Genomic DNA, 16,677 nt, shown 5'->3' on the forward strand with positions numbered 1-16,677 from the left:
GACATTTGCCAAGTATAAAAGGTGTTTTATAGCGGGCTTCCTTCGTTTACGGCCATACCACCCTGAACACGCCCGATCTCGTCTGATCTCGGAAGCTAAGCAGGGTCGGGCCTGGTCAGTACTTGGATGGGAGACCGCCTGGGAATACCAGGTGCTGTAAGCTTTTGCACTTCAACACAAACACTGCAGAGGGCGCTGCTGCTCATGTTTATGCTCACAGGCATGAAAAGTTAGATTTCTGGGTAATAAAATCTTTTTTCTATCTTTTTAACATGAGAATATTATATTTCCATCTTGTCTTCCACAGTAATCAGATTAATGATGAGACAAAAGTAGAACAACGAAAGAATAGGCCATGTATCTCACGTTTAAACAAAATTGATGTTTTCTGAAAAATCTCACACAGATAAACATTTACAGGAAATTACTTTTCCTTCAAAACAAGCATCAAAGAGTCTGTGGTTTTCTTTATTGATTGTACTTGAGTAGAAGCTGTAAAGGAAAATTTCTATTATTCTCATTTAAAGTGTTTAAGTTCTTAAGCATATGCTTAGTTCTGACACTATAATAGACTGTTCAGTGGAAGTTTCTAAACTAGATGAACTTATTTCAGCCCCAGTAGTTGGAGAAGACAACTCCCTATTGCATGAATAATATACCACTGAAATTTATAAAACAGCTTTCACAAACAAGTTTGAATTTATTTTGGATTTTCTCAAATGCACACAGTGCTAAAAGCATACACACAGTCAAATCTTTTCATATGAGGCGCTGAAGGTTCTGCACCTCATAACTCAACAAGCCGTATTACCTTCTCATTAGTGATCATGGCTGACTACAAGTGTTAGTTTCTCTTCGCAGCATAAAAAGGATTCGCTTAAAAGCACTTGTTGGATTGACCAATATTTAGAACAACAGAAAGTCCAAGGAACTCACCGTAAACCATTTAAGCCATTTTTATACACTTACAGATTCGGTTCAAACAATCGTTTGTAATTACAAGTTGTTTGGATATGTTACCACTTTGCCAAGGACTGGAAGAAGACCAAAGAGTCCCCCTTAGATCAGAGGGAATTTGTTATTACTGTGAACTGAGGATCCCAACTACTTCTGGAAAGAAAGCTTTATGGGCAGACTTGACAATGACTGAGCTATATGGCCACAATGACAACAGTATGTTTGGTGTATCAAAGGTGATCCTTTGAAATCTGAGAACACTGTACCAGATGTTAAGCATGGTGGTGGTAGGATCATGCTCCGGGGCTGATTTGCTGGATGGAATAATAAAGAAGGAGGACTAGTAAAGTGAGTTTACAATCAACCATTGAAACTGATCATCAGAGATAGAAAACTTCTATTCAGTGCTTCTCCAAATCCTCATCCTCGACTTATTAGTAAAAGAAAACAAATTTCATTATATAATATGTTCTGATGACATTCAGTTGGATCTGATTTACACATCGGGTCGTGTTTTCGTAGCGTAAACGCTGGCCGTCCTCTCAGAGCCTACGCTCTATCTGCTATTCGTGAACAGAGATACGCAAGTTTCTCTGTGACTGCAGCTGTCAGTCAAAGCTGTTATGATGACGTTTCACCCCAATTTAACATCACCGCGGTAGGAATTAGAATCAAACTTATGGGAAAGGAGACCCCTTGGACATCAATTAGCATGATGAGAACTATTGAAAACAAAAGAAAGAATCTTTGGAAAGAGAGAAGAGGCAGTCGTTCCATATATCGGTTGTTAAGCTTAACGTGGGAATGCTTTACAAATATTCAGAGATGAACTTACACACTTGCTTTACTTCTCTCTGGGATAACTTTCTCGAAGATGAAATGCCGGTTTGGTAGCGAGGCTCCAACTGCTCAACCAGACCGCCGACAGGTCTCGCACGCCACAGCCGCTCTATCACGTGACGCATACTGCTCCAACGTGCTAAGGTTATGAGCTGAGTTACGGCGTGTCGCAAGTTTTGTGAGATGCTTTCGTGATATTTAATGGATCGGATTACATTTTTTAAATTTCTTTCTGATATCTGATCCAGTAATTTACGTCAGTATCGGACCGATACGTAATATCAGATCGGTTCATCTCTAATTAATAAACTAATACAAGTAACCACTGGTTGCACTGATGTGATTAGACTCTTGTGAGTCATCAATCTCTCAAATGTCCTTCTCTCTCCTCCAGGGAAACATCTCAGAGCTGCAAGCCACTTCCTCCAAATATGATGAAGATGTGAGATTTTCAGCAACAGGGACACTTTCCCGAGTTTCAGGAAATGATTTGTGGTTAAAGTAGCAGGACTGTCAAGCACATTTTTATATTTCAAGGTGCCGTTTTTTTAAAAAGGAAAATATGACAGCCAAAAACAACAACAACAAAAAAAACTCCATAACATGCAAACTTCAGTATAAATACTAAGATGAGAGGACAGGGATGAGGTAAAGCTTGCTCACTGGTCCAGTAGTGGCTGTATCTACTGAGACGGTCATTCAGGCTCCATGCAGATGAACTCAACACTTCCTTTGCTTTGTACCCTGTGCAAGTCTGTCAGATCGGTGCATTTATATGAATATGACGCAGTGTTTTATCTTTTCCTGTAAAATTCTCTGTAAACTATAAACCAAAACTGTGTTTCTGTTTTTTATAATTATATCAAATTCAACATGTCACATCTTGTTGTTGTTTTTTCTCTAACTTCATGTCTCCATGTTATACTCTGCAATATTAATGTGATTTGTTCATTTAATCTATTATTGACAGCGAGGTGCTGCTTTAGGTTTTATAGTAGTTACTGTCAAAAGGAAATATTCCTTAAATATTCCTTGATTAGCATCTAGGAAATGATCAGCGAGGCGCTTTTGTGCTTCAAGGAAAGCAGGAGGAGACTAGAGAATACAGGAAGGAGTAGTGACAGTTTTAGCGCCCTCTGCAGTTTGTGTGTAGAAGTGCAAAGGCTTACAGCACCTGGTATTCCCAGGCGGTCTCCCATCCAAGTACTGACCAGGCCCGACCCTGCTTAGCTTCCGAGATCAGACGTGTTCAGGGTGGTATGGCCGTAAGCGAAAGCAGAGCTCAGAAACAGCATTTTTATACATGCTGTAGCGACACATGCACACGTTTTCTCTTCTATATAGAAGTTAAAGTCTCCAAACGACAAAAATGTTTGAATTACAAAACACACGGTTCTATAATAATCTAACGTGTTATTATGGAGATGTTATTGTGGGAAAAGCATTTTTGCAGCTCAGTGTTGAAGCTGCAGTTAACAACGAATAGCTGCATGCTTTCGCTGTAACATATGGAATTTAACACAATAATATATATCAAACTGTGAGACATTTGCCAAGTATAAAAGGTGTTTTATAGCGGGCTTCCCTCGCTTACGGCCATACCACCCTGAACACGCCCGATCTCGTCTGATCTCGGAAGCTAAGCAGGGTCGAGCCTGGTCAGTACTTGGATGGGAGACCGCCTGGGAATACCAGGTGCTGTAAGCTTTTGCACTTCCACACACAAACTGCAGAGGCCGCTGCTGCTCATGTTTATGCTCACAGGCACTAAAAGTTAGATAAATCTTTTTCTATCTTTTTAACATGAGAATATTATATTTCCATCTTTTTTCCACAGTAATCAGATTAATGATGAGACAAAAGTAGAACAAGGAAAGAATAGGCCATGTATCTCACGTTTAAACAAAATTGATGTTTTCTGAAAAATCTCACACAGATAAACATTTACAGGAAATTACTTTTCCTTCAAAACAAACATCAAAGAGTCTGTGGTTTTCTTTATTGATTGTACTTGAGTAGAAGCTGTAAAGGAAAATTTCTATTATTCTCATTTAAAGTGTTTAAGTTCTTAAGCATATGCTTAGTTCTGACACTATAATAGACTGTTCAGTGGAAGTTTCTAAACTAGATGAACTTATTTCAGCCCCAGTAGTTGGAGAAGACAACTCCCTATTGCATGCATAATATACCACTGAAATTTATAAAACAGCTTTCACAAACAAGTTTGAATTTATTTGGATTTTCTCAAATGCACACAGTGCCAAAAGCATACACAGTCAAATCTTTTCATATGAGGTGCTGAAGGTTCTGCACCTCATAACTCAACGAGCCCTATTAACTTCTCATTAGTGATCATGGCTGACTACAAGTGTTAGTTTCTCTTCGCAGCGTAAAAAGGATTATCTTAAAAGCACTTGTTGGATTGACCAATATTTAGAACAACAGAAAGTCCAAGGAACTCACCGTAAACCATTTAAGCCATTTTTATACACTTACAGATTCGGTTCAAACAATCGTTTGTAATTACAAGTTGTTTTAATATGTTACCACTTTGCCAAGGACTGGAAGAAGACCAAAGAGTCCCCCTTAGATCAGAGGGAATTTGTTATTACTGTGAACTGAGGATCCCAACCACTTCTGGAAAGACAGCTTTATGGGCAGACTTGACAATGACTGAGCTATATGGCCACAATGACAACAGTATGTTTGGTGTATCAAAGGTGATCCTTTGAAATCTGAGAACACTGTACCAGATGTTAAGCATGGTGGTGGTAGGATCATGCTCCGGGGCTGATATGCTGGATGGAATATTAAGAAGGAGGACTAGGTAAAGTGAGTTTACAATCAACCATTGAAACTGATCATCAGAGATAGAAAACTTCTATTCAGTGCTTTTCCAAATCCTCATCCTCGACTTATTAGTAAAAGAAAACAAATTTCATAATATAATATGTTCTGATGACATTCAGTTGGATCTGATTTACACATCGGGTCGTGTTTTCGTAGCGTAAACGCTGGGCGTCCTCTCAGAGCCTACGCTCTATCTTACAGAAGCGTAGAGCTGCCATCCAGGCAAAAGAAAAATAGAAGTGTATCACGTTATAACATGAAAAGTTTATTGTTCTAACAAGATACTTTTCCTGTTGTACAATATACTATCATGTTGTACAACATAATATCACGTTATTACAATATACATAATCATCATGTTCATACAATATAATTATCACGTTCGTACAATATAAATATTATATTGTACGAACGTGATAATTATATTGTTTGAACAATAAAGTTTTCACGTTATAACATATATTTTATTGTTCGAGCATGATATATTGCCGTAAAACTACGGAAGCGTAAAACATAGTGAAGTGGGTGACAGTGCAGATCAGAGTGCGAGAAAATGGCTCGTTTATTGGAATTAATTAAGTTCTATTTTATGCTTGGATTGAGGCATGGGAGATTTTGCTGTTATTGAGCAGATTGGACAGTAGTGTGATAAGCATGCGGACACTTAGAAGAAACCTAAAAACGCATGGGACTGTACAGGAGAAAGAATGAGTCCGATCCGATTGAGTGGCACGATTTCTTATTGATCAACTGGAGGGACAGACGGGAGGCTCCATGGATACAAACTACACCACCTGACACTGCATTCAGGCAGGTTATGTTGTCACGCAGAGTACTGTGAGACATTTACTGAAATATCTTGACCCTTACGGTGTTGAGGCAACGACGCAGAAATCGCCTAATGTGACGCACGTATGTAAACCCTGGACCAAATTTCATGTGGCATGTTGACTCCTATGACAAACTGAAGCCTTTTGGAATCTGTATAAATGGAGCTATTGATGGCTTTTCGAGAGTTATGATTTGGCTTCATGCCTATTCAACAAACATGATCCCAAAGTCATTGCTGGATATTTCATAGCAGAAGTTGAAAAGAGGATGGGAACACCTGCTAGGATTCGCTCTGATTTGGGAACAGAAAATGTCATAATGGCCGAGATACAACGATTCTTGCGCTGGACTATGGATCCGAACGTCAGAAACTGTTTTATTACTGGATCCAGCAATCACAATCAGCGTATTGAAGGCTGGTGGGCCTTTCTGAGACGACATCATGCTCAGCACTGGATAATCGTCTCCAGGAACTAAAAGACCATGACTGCTTTTCTGGATGTTTTTTGGACAAGCAGCTCATATTGTTTACGTGCCTGAACGTCATCGAGGTATGTAACCATGTTTATATTCTTTTAATGAGTCATTGTGTGTGTGTGTGTGTGTGTGCGTGTGTGTGTGTGTGTGTGTGTGTTAGAGAGAAAGAGAGACACGGAGAGAGAATAAAAAGTTTGCTTTAACACCCACCATGCACCGTCCCTATTATCACTGCGTTCAGGATATGAAAGAATGCATATTTCACTGGCCAGAAACATAAAATCACACTGTCTAAAACAATTCACGTTTAATAATTACTTTAAATTTTACACAGTATCACGTGTCTACCACTGTTATTCTTGTTGTTGTTGTTGTTGTTGTCTTATTTTTGATAAACTCTGTTTTTCTGACTGTCACTGTGTGGTGCTTTTGATTGATTGATCGTACTTTATTCATCCCGAGGGAAATTGGGTTAAGGCTGCCAGCCGTGCCAGCGCCGTTTTGGGTAACATGTTGAGCCAAGAGAAATGTGTTCTTTTACTGATATGAGATTTTTAATTTTTAATATTTAATAGGAGGAGCTGCAGCAAGTTGCACATATGTGGAACACCCACATAATACGCAGAAGCAGAAATGCAGTTGCTCCAAGTGGACGTCCGATTCTCATGTACACCATCCCTCATCTCTTGGAGGACAGGATCATCTGAAAGAGGTTTCTCGGGAGGCAGTGGATGCTTGTAAGCAAGAATGTCAACAGAGAGGACCTTATACCTGTGATGAAACCGTTTTCAGCTTGTGTTGCCTCATAATGTCAGAGAACTTCTTACTTCCACCAAGCACAGCAGATGAATCCATTGAACTGTATCTCTTCCTGAGAACCTATATACTGAAGGACTTATAAACCTAAATATAATTGGGCTTTGGGAATTTTTATGCACATATTTTTTGGTACAATGTTTTATTTGTGCAATAAACAATAGAAAAGACAATCATTATTATTTTGTTTGGATTTTCGGTTGAAGATAGTAGCAAGCAAGCATGTCTAAATTTATTTAACCAAATCTGCGTACTCCAGTGAAGAATCAAAATTAAAGCAGGTCCTTGTATTTGTATTGCTTTTCTTTTTTTAAATATTTTGACTGAGGCATTTATGCAAAAAACAGGCGTTTGCTTCCCATCTAAAGAAAACATCTGACACCTGTTTATTAATTGAAATGAGAACATTGAAGTAAATGCTTGAATACGCAAAATGTTTTAAAAATAAATCAGTAGAAAGACTTGCATTGAATAATCTCAACCTTTTGGCATTTCCAATTATTTTTTAACTGAATTTCTATTATATCTGATTTCTGTTTTAAGACTGTCGAAAAAACATTTTTTAAAACTGCTGATCCTATACATTCTCATTCATGAAATATTGTTTTCAATTTTACTGAACACACTGTGCAACTGCTATTCATCCACGAACAGTTTCTTGTAAACTGGTAAATGTAAAAATTCTGCATTATTTAATAATTAACAAACACTGTTAGATGTTAGCCTCCCTTTTATTTGTGTTCAAGGACAAGAAAACACAGACTCTTGATAAACACTACAAAACTTAACTTATGTGCCAATTTTCTGTCTTTATTCCAGTCAACTATTGCATCAAACACATTGCCTTCCAAAGTTATTCCCTTTAAATATGTTCTAAACAAATGACTGGTGGAAAGGTAAAAAAAAAAAATACTTGAAAATAATTAATATTAAGTCTTTTGAATTATTACATTAAACAAAACATCCCCTCTAGCAGACATGTTGTATCCTACAAAACTGTACCACAGACCTGTGGAAAAGGACCTTGACACATGATAGATAGAACTAATAATAAGCATAGTTCACCTCTTGCTGCTAACCATATGAACTTATTAAACATAATTATTTAACATTTAAACTAGTAAAACTTTTAAGTATGAAATTTTAAACTGAAATTTACATTTTTCATGGTGGAAACAAATTGATGTTATCCACAATTTTTTGAAAATAAATTCAAATATCCTGAAATTTAAGCTCTTTCTTTTTTTATACAATGATGTGTTCCCTGTTTGTGGGTTTAACAAACTTTAGAGCTTCATAGCCAGTCATTGTTAGTGCAAACCTTTCATTCTTGGTTTAAACATGATGGACTTTAATCAAGCTATGCTGAACTCATAAGAGCTTTTAGCAGCCAAAACATTGTCCAGTTCATTTCGTAGTTCTGGGTAGGACGTGTATGTCCATGGTAGTTCCAGAAGAGGGCCGCATGTGTGTGCCACAGGTCGTCGTGCCAGTCCATCCACAGGCGTGAACAGTACCTCAACCTTGTCAACACAGATGACATCTGACCCAGTAAGAAACCTGAACATCCTTCTGAGCCCTGTATTGTCAAGTCCTCTGATGTACTGGTGCAGAAATCTGAAGCTTTGCTTTTCTGCTTGAGTGGTGGGAGAGGCAGTAAGCAACTTCAAAAGCTTTCTCGTTGTTGGCTTTTATCTTCATACATTTGTAGGACATCTTGTGGGCTTTGAAAAGCTTCTTTTAGGAAGTGGCTTGCAACTAAGGACATTTTCTCTGCGGCATATGCTGGTTTTTGGATTAATTGTTTGTGTGCGACTTTCAGAAGAAGGCCTTTTAAGTTCTCTTTGGTTGGAAGCACTGATACATCCAGGCGATCCATGAGATCCAGCACTTCATCCTGTCTTCATCTGAAAGATCTTCTTTTAGTGCCCTTGTTATCAGATCTCTATCTGATTGACTTAGGTAAAAGAGAAGACTTTCAAACAGCAGATCATCTGATACTTGATTCTCACCGAAGATGAGTGCCACTGTGAAAACAGGAGCAAGGCGACAAGGGAAATATCCATGGTCTTGAAATCCCTTCAGTAAAATTCTACCCATGGATTTCCACTCTTCTTCCTGCCATTTAGGAGACAGTGATGGCACTCTGAACTCCTCTCCTTCAGCTGTGTTGTCCACAAACTCTGACCAAAATGCAGCATACACATCTCTTGATACACCATTTGCATCAGCTCCTCTTTCATCAATGTAGGTGTATTTTAGAGGGTGTATGAGGAGTGCTGGATCTTTGAACTGGCTGATCATCTCCTCCAGAATAGTAACCCTGTGAAGTTTGATGGTAACACAGACAACATCATATGATCCTGCAGAGCTTATTGCTTCATTGCTTATAGATGTATCTGGACTACTGACTGCTGTGTTTGTTGGAGGAAGTGTAATGGATGTGATGACCAGATCATCTTCCTCAAACTGCAGGAATGGTTCATCTATTACAGTGTCATCAAGTTGACAAGGCAGAGGCTCTCCAAGGTAGGGTCCAATCATTACCTCAGATGTGTCGAATAATACATCTTCATCAGCATTCCTAGATTCTGATGATGAGATCACAACAGTGTGAGAAGCTTCTTCATCTCCTTGATGTGAGTCAGTCAGTTGTGTAACATTGTTTACATGTGTTTTCCCTTTATCATAAACTTCTTCATCATCTTCATCATTGGAAAATCTTCTTGTGCACAAGTAAAATCTCAACATTCCCATTTAAGTGCTGAGTAGAGTTCTCCAACTGTGACATTTTCATCAAATATGGCCTCTTCCTGATAGTCTAATATGTTATGACTGAACACCTCCCATCTTCCAAATTTGCTTTTTCCACTTGGAAAGAAAAGATCTTTAGCATACTGTAATATGTCAGCTTTTTTGGAGTCTTTGGGCACATCAAAGGTCCTTGTTCCTCCTCCTCTGCGCTTTCTCACTTGCTTACCTTCATGGATCCACCCTAACTCAATTTTTCGAGTCTTTTTCTCAGCCCATTTGTTGTTTTTTTGCATATGTTCTTTTTCTCTTAGAAACAAATGCCTCCTCATGATCAGGTTTCTTCTCATTTTCATTGATTCCCATCTTTTCCTTCAATTTTTCAAGCAATGAGTTTTTTCTTGATTCCTTAGTACTTGCACCACTGTTTTCCAAGAAGAACCGCCTGGCAGCTATCCGATCACCATATGTTGGATGTAACCAGACAGGGTCTTGTCATCCATGAAATCAATCACTGTGGCATCAATCTGTAATAACAGAGATATTTATTACTATACAGAAGTACAAGGTATACCTGCTGCCACACCACATGAGGTACCTCACTAAAAAAAATGTATGTACATTTCACATGTGTTTTGATAATTGTCTGTTATTATTTTAGTGGCAGCCATCAATATTTAGCATTTATTCTTTTCATCTCTCTATGCCAGCAACATTAATGAGATTATCTAACATGTTTATTAATAGAAATATTACAGTATATACAACGCCCACTTTTGAAAAAGTAAATTAGTATTCACGTATCTTTCAGTTGCACAGAGCACAAAGGGTTGAACTCACTGTTTTTTAAATTGAAGCCAAATATCAATATAAACACAGTTTAATTCATTTGTTTTTAGATAAACAAGGAAACATAGTGCATCACATAATATAGCGATATATTTAAGAAACCTGGAATCTGCATATGGGTTAAGTAGTAACGTGGTCATACAACGACCCAGTTTTATACAGCGGGTTAATTTGTTTTACATTCTCCATTCCATATAGATCCACACCAATGCAGTTTACCTTTACGTCCTTACGCAGTCAAAGCGAGAGAAGCGAAAACCGCTGTGGTTGCTAACTTAGCAATATGTCATATTTTTAGACGCTGTAACTTCGTAAAAAGCGAGTTTTACAAATTTCCCCCTCACGAGAGCACTTACGGCGTTCTGTAGCATTCGTAAGAGACAGTCCTCAGGTACACCACGATTCCGAAGAAATCTCAGAAGTGGGCTATCAGTGTTTGTGTCCATGTTGAAAGCAGGGCATTCAAAGTTAAGTGCCAGTTCTGAAGAGCGTGAGCTCTCCACACCTACCATGGATTTGGGTTTCCGAACGCAAACACGTTTTACGTTCTTACAATAAAAATGTTATTGTAATGGTATTTTTTATAACGTTTGTACAATATATGATCACGTTCGTACAATATAATATTTATATTGTACGAACGTGATAATTATATTGTACGAACGTGATAATTATGTATATTGTAGATAACGTGATATTATGTTGTTCAAACGTGAAAGGTATATTGTACAAACGTGAAAGGTAATTGTACAAACAGGAAAAGTATCTTGTTTAGAACAATAAACTTTTCACATTATAACGTGATACACTTGTATTTTTCTTTTGCCTGGGTGGCAGCTCTACGCTTCCGTACTATCTGCTATTCGCGAACAGAGATACTCATGTTTCTCCGTGACTGCAGCTGTCAGTCAAAGCTGTTATGATGACGTTTCACCCCAATTTAACATCACCGCGGTAGGAATTAGAATCAAACTTATGGGAAAGGAGACCCCTTGACATCAATCAGCATGATGAGAACTATTGATAACAAAAGAAAGAATCTTTGGAAAGAGAGAAGAGGCAGTCGTTCCATATATCGGTTGTTAAGCTTAACGTGGGAATGCTTTACAAATATTGAGAGATGAACTTACACACTTGCTTTACTTCTCTCTGGGATAACTTTCTCGAAATGAAATGCCGGTTTGGTAGCGAGGCTCCAACTGCTCAACCAGACCGCCGACAGATCTCGCACGCCACAGCCGCTCTATCACGTGACTCATACTGCTCCAACGTGCTAAGGTTATGAGCTGAGTTACGCCGTGTCGCAAGTTTTGTGAGATGCTTTCGTGATATTTAATGGATCGGATTACATTTTTTAAATTTCTTTCTGATATCCGATCCAGTAATTTACGTCAGTATCGGACCGATACGTAATATCAGATCGGTTCATCTCTAATTAATAAACTAATACAAGTAACCACTGGTTGCACTGATGTGATTAGACTCTTGTGAGTCATCAATCTCTCAAATGTCCTTCTCTCTCCTCCAGGGAAACATCTTACGACCAGAGCTGCAAGCCACTTCCTCCAAATATGATGAAGATGTGAGATTTTCAGCAACAGGGACACTTTCCCGAGTTTCAGGAAATGATTTGTGGTTAAAGTAGCAGGACTGTTGAGCACATTTTTATATTTCAAGGTGCCGTTTTTTAAAAAGGAAAATATGACAGCCAAAACAACAACAACAAAAAAACTCCATAACATGCAAACTTCAGTATGAATACTAAGATGAGAGGACAGGGATGAGGTAAAGCTTGCTCATTGGTCCAGTATTGGCCGTATGCCACATACATGATCTGCTGAGACGGTCATTCAGGCTCCATGCAGATGAACTCAACACTTCCTTTGCTTTGTACCCTGTGCAAGTCTGTCAGATCGGTGCATTTATATGAATATGACGCAGTGTTTTATCTTTTCCTGTAAAATTCTCTGTAAACTATAAACCAAAACTGTGTTTCTGTTTTTTATAATTATATCAAATTCAACATGTCACATCTTGTTGTTTTTTCTCTAACTTACTTCATGTCTTCATGTTATACTCTGCAATATTAATGTGATTTGTTCATTTAATCTGTTATTGACAGTCAGGTGCTGCTTTAGGTTTTATAGTAGTTACTGTCAAAAGGAAATATTCCTTAAATATTCCTTGATTAGCATCTAGGAAATGATCAGCGAGGCGCTTTTGTGCTTCAAGGAAAGCAGGAGGAGACTAGAGAATACAGGAAGGAGTAGTGATAGTTTTAGCGCCCTCTGCAGTTTGTGTGTGGAAGTGCAAAAGCTTACAGCACCTGGTATTCCCAGGCGGTCTCCCATCCAAGTACTGACCAGGCCCGACCCTGCTTAGCTTCCGAGATCAGACGAGATCGGGCGTGTTCAGGGTGGTATGGCCGTAAGCGAGGAAAGAGCTCAGAAACAGCCTTTTTATACATGCTGTAGCGACACACGCACACGTTTTCTCTTCTATATAGAAGTTAAAGTCTCCAAACGACAAAAATGTTTGAATTACAAAACACACGGTTCTATAATGATCTAACAAATGTTATTATGGAGATTTTACTGTGGGAAAAGCATTTTTGCAGCTCAGTGTCGAAGCTGCAGTTAACAACGAATAGCTGCATGCTTTCGCTGTAAATATGGAAAACCACAATACTATATTTTAAACTGTGAGACATTTGCCAAGTATAAAAGGTGTTTTATAGCGGGCTTCCTCGCTTACGGCCATACCACCCTGAACACGCCACGATCTCGTCTGATCTCGGAAGCTAAGCAGGGTCGGGCCTGGTCAGTACTTGGATGGGAGACCGCCTGGGAATACCAGGTGCTGTAAGCTTTTGCACTTCACACACAAACTGCAGAGGGCGCTGCTGCTCATGTTTATGCTCACAGGCATGAAAAGTTAGATTTCTGGGTAATAAAATCTTTTTTCTATCTTTTTAACATGAGATATTATTTCCATCTTGTCTTCCACAGTAATCAGATTAATGATGAGACAAAAGTAGAACAAGGAAAGAATAGGCCATGTATCTCACGTTTAAACAAAATTGATGTTTTCTGAAAAATCTCACACAGATAAACATTTACAGGAAATTACTTTTCCTTCAAAACAAACATCAAAGAGTCTGTGGTTTTCTTTATTGATTGTACTTGAGTAGAAGCTGTAAAGGAAAATTTCTATTATTCTCATTTAAAGTGTTTAAGTTCTTAAGCATATGCTTAGTTCTGACACTATATAGACTGTTCAGTGGAAGTTTCTAAACTAGATGAACTTATTTCAGCCCCAGTAGTTGGAGAAGACAACTCCTATTGCATGAATAATATACCACTGAAATTTATAAAACAGCTTTCACAAACAAGTTTGAATTTATTTTGGATTTTCTCAAATGCACACAGTGCCAAAAGCATACACAGTCAAATCTTTTCATATGAGGTGCTGAAGGTTCTGCACCTCATAACTCAACGAGCCCTATTAACTTCTCATTAGTGATCATGGCTGATTACAAGTGTTAGTTTATCTTCGCAGCGTAAAAAGGATTCGCTTAAAAGCACTTGTTGGATTGACCAATATTTAGAACAACAGAAAGTCCAAGGAACTCACCGTAAACCATTTAAGCCTTTTTACACTTACAGATTCGGTTCAAACAATCGTTTGTAATTACAAGTTGTTTTAATATGTTACCACTTTGCCAAGGACTGGAAGAAGACCAAAGAGTCCCCCTTAGATCAGAGGGAATTTATTATTACTGTGAACTGAGGATCCCAACCACTTCTGGAAAGACAGCTTTATGGGCAGACTTGACAATGACTGAGCTATATGGCCACAATGACAACAGTATGTTTGGTGTATCAAAGGTGATCCTTTGAAATCTGAGAACACTGTACCAGATGTTAAGCATGGTGGTGGAGGATCATGCTCCGGGGCTGATATGCTGGATGGAATATTAAGAAGGAGGACTAGTAAAGTGAGTTTACAATCAACCATTGAAACTGATCATCAGAGATAGAAAACTTCTATTCAGTGCTTTTCCAAATCCTCATCCTCGACTTATTAGTAAAAAAAACAAATTTCATAATATAATATGTTCTGATGACATTCAGTTGGATCTGATTTACACTCGGGTCGTGTTTTCGTAGCGTAAACGCTGGGCGTCCTCTCAGAGCCTACGCTCTATCTTACAGAAGCGTAGAGCTGCCATCCAGGCAAAAGAAAAATAGAAGTGTATCACGTTATAACATGAAAAGTTTATTGTTCTAACAAGATACTTTTCCTGTTTGTACAATATACTATCATGTTTGTACAATATACTTTTCACGTTTGAACAATAATATCACTTAACAATATACATAATCATCATGTTCATACAATATAATTATCACGTTCGTACAATAATATTATATTGTACGAACGTGATAATTATATTGTTTGAACAATAAAGTTTTCACGTTATAACATATTTTTATTGTTCGAGCATGATATATTGCCGTAAAACTACGGAAGCGTAAAACATAGTGAAGTGGGTGACAGTGCAGATCAGAGTGCGAGAAAATGGCTCGTTTATTGGAATTAATTAAGTTCTATTTTATGCTTGGATTGAGGCATGGGGAGATTTTGCTGTTATTGAGCAGTTTGGACAGTATTGTGATAAGCATGCGGACACTTAGAAGAAACCTAAAACGCATGGGACTGTACAGGAGAAAGAATGAGTCCGATCCGATTGAGGTGGCACGATTTCTTATTGATCAACTGGAGGGACACGGGAGGCTCCATGGATACAAACTACACCACCTGAACTGCATTCAGGCAGGTTATGTTGTCACGCAGAGTACTGTGAGACATTTACTGAAATATCTTGACCCTTACGGTGTTGAGCAACGACGCAGAAATCGCCTAATGCGACGCACGTATGTAAATCCTGGACCAAATTTCATGTGGCATGTTGACTCCTATGACAAACTGAAGCCTTTTGGAATCTGTATAAATGGAGCTATTGATGGCTTTTCGAGAGTTATGATTTGGCTTCATGCCTATTCAACAAACAATGATCCCAAAGTCATTGCTGGATATTTCATAGCAGAAGTTGAAAAGAGGATGGGAACACCTGCTAGGATTCGCTCTGATTTGGGAACAGAAAATGTCATAATGGCCGAGATACAACGATTCTTGCGCTGGACTATGGATCCGAACGTCAGAAACTGTTTTTTACTGGATCCAGCAATCACAATCAGCGTATTGAAGGCTGGTGGGCCTTTCTGAGACGACATCATGCTCAGCACTGGATAAATCGTCTCCAGGAACTAAAAGACCATGACTGCTTTTCTGGATGTTTTTTGGACAAGCAGCTCATATTGTTTACGTGCCTGAACGTCATCGAGGTATGTAACCATGTTTATATTCTTTTAATGAGTCATTGTGTGTGTGTGTGTGTAGAGAGAAAGAGAGACACGGAGAGAGAATAAAAAGTTTGCTTTAACACCCACCATGCACCGTCCCTATTATCACTGCGTTCAGGATATGAAAAATGCATATTTCACTGGCCAGAAACATAAAATCACACTGTCTAAAACAATTCACGTTTAATAATTACTTTAAATTTTACACAGTATCACGTGTCTACCACTGTTATTCTTGTTGTTGTTGTTGTTGTCTTATTTTTGATAAACTCTGTTTTTCTGACTGTCACTGTGTGGTGCTTTTGATTGATTGATCGTACTTTATTCATCCCGAGGGAAATTGGGTTAAGGCTGCCAGCCGTGCCAGCGCCGTTTTGGGTAACATGTTGAGCCAAGAGAAATGTGTTCTTTTACTGATATGAGATTTTTAATTTTTAATATTTAATAGGAGGAGCTGCAGCAAGTTGCACATATGTGGAACACCCACATAATACGCAGAAGCAGAAATGCAGTTGCTCCAAGTGGACGTCCGATTCTCATGTACACCATCCCTCATCTCTTTGGAGGACAGGATCATCTGAAAGAGGTTTCTCGGGAGGCAGTGGATGCTTGTAAGCAAGAATGTCAACAGAGAGGACCTTATACCTGTGATGAAACCGTTTTCAGCTTGTGTTGCCTCATAATGTCAGAGAACTTCTTACGTCCACCAAGCACAGCAGATGAATCCATGAACTGTATCTCTTCCCTGAGAACCTATATACTGAAGGACTTATAAACCTAAATATAATTGGGCTTTGGGAATTTTTATGCACATATTTTTTGGTACAATGTTTTATTTGTGCAATAAACAATAGAAAAGACAATCATTATTATTGTTGTT

The 16,677-nt window shown here is 38.4% G+C and overlaps 1 protein-coding gene, 4 non-coding genes and 2 pseudogenes across 5 annotated transcripts in view; 4 read left to right on the forward strand and 3 right to left on the reverse strand.

Moving 5' to 3' along the window:
* smim11 (small integral membrane protein 11) overlaps nucleotides 1–16,677 on the forward strand; it is a 68,147-nt gene that overhangs the window by 29,529 nt on the left and 21,941 nt on the right. The gene's annotated exons all lie outside the window — the stretch shown is intronic.
* On the forward strand, nucleotides 45–163 carry LOC146492208 (5S ribosomal RNA). Its single transcript, XR_014872678.1, has one exon. It is a non-coding gene; the product is annotated as a 5S ribosomal RNA (ribosomal RNA).
* Nucleotides 2,960–3,068, reverse strand: LOC146492209 (5S ribosomal RNA; annotated as a pseudogene).
* LOC146492210 (5S ribosomal RNA) lies at nucleotides 3,386–3,504 on the forward strand. Its single transcript, XR_014872608.1, has one exon. It is a non-coding gene; the product is annotated as a 5S ribosomal RNA (ribosomal RNA).
* Nucleotides 7,999–10,899, reverse strand: LOC146492211 (uncharacterized; annotated as a pseudogene).
* LOC146492212 (5S ribosomal RNA) lies at nucleotides 12,686–12,804 on the reverse strand. Its single transcript, XR_014872653.1, has one exon. It is a non-coding gene; the product is annotated as a 5S ribosomal RNA (ribosomal RNA).
* LOC146492213 (5S ribosomal RNA) lies at nucleotides 13,120–13,239 on the forward strand. The gene has a single exon (XR_014872629.1). It is a non-coding gene; the product is annotated as a 5S ribosomal RNA (ribosomal RNA).

Source organism: Neolamprologus multifasciatus, chromosome 23 (genome assembly GCF_963576455.1).
Source record: "Neolamprologus multifasciatus chromosome 23, fNeoMul1.2, whole genome shotgun sequence".
In the NCBI taxonomy this organism is placed as follows: domain Eukaryota; kingdom Metazoa; phylum Chordata; class Actinopteri; order Cichliformes; family Cichlidae; genus Neolamprologus; species Neolamprologus multifasciatus.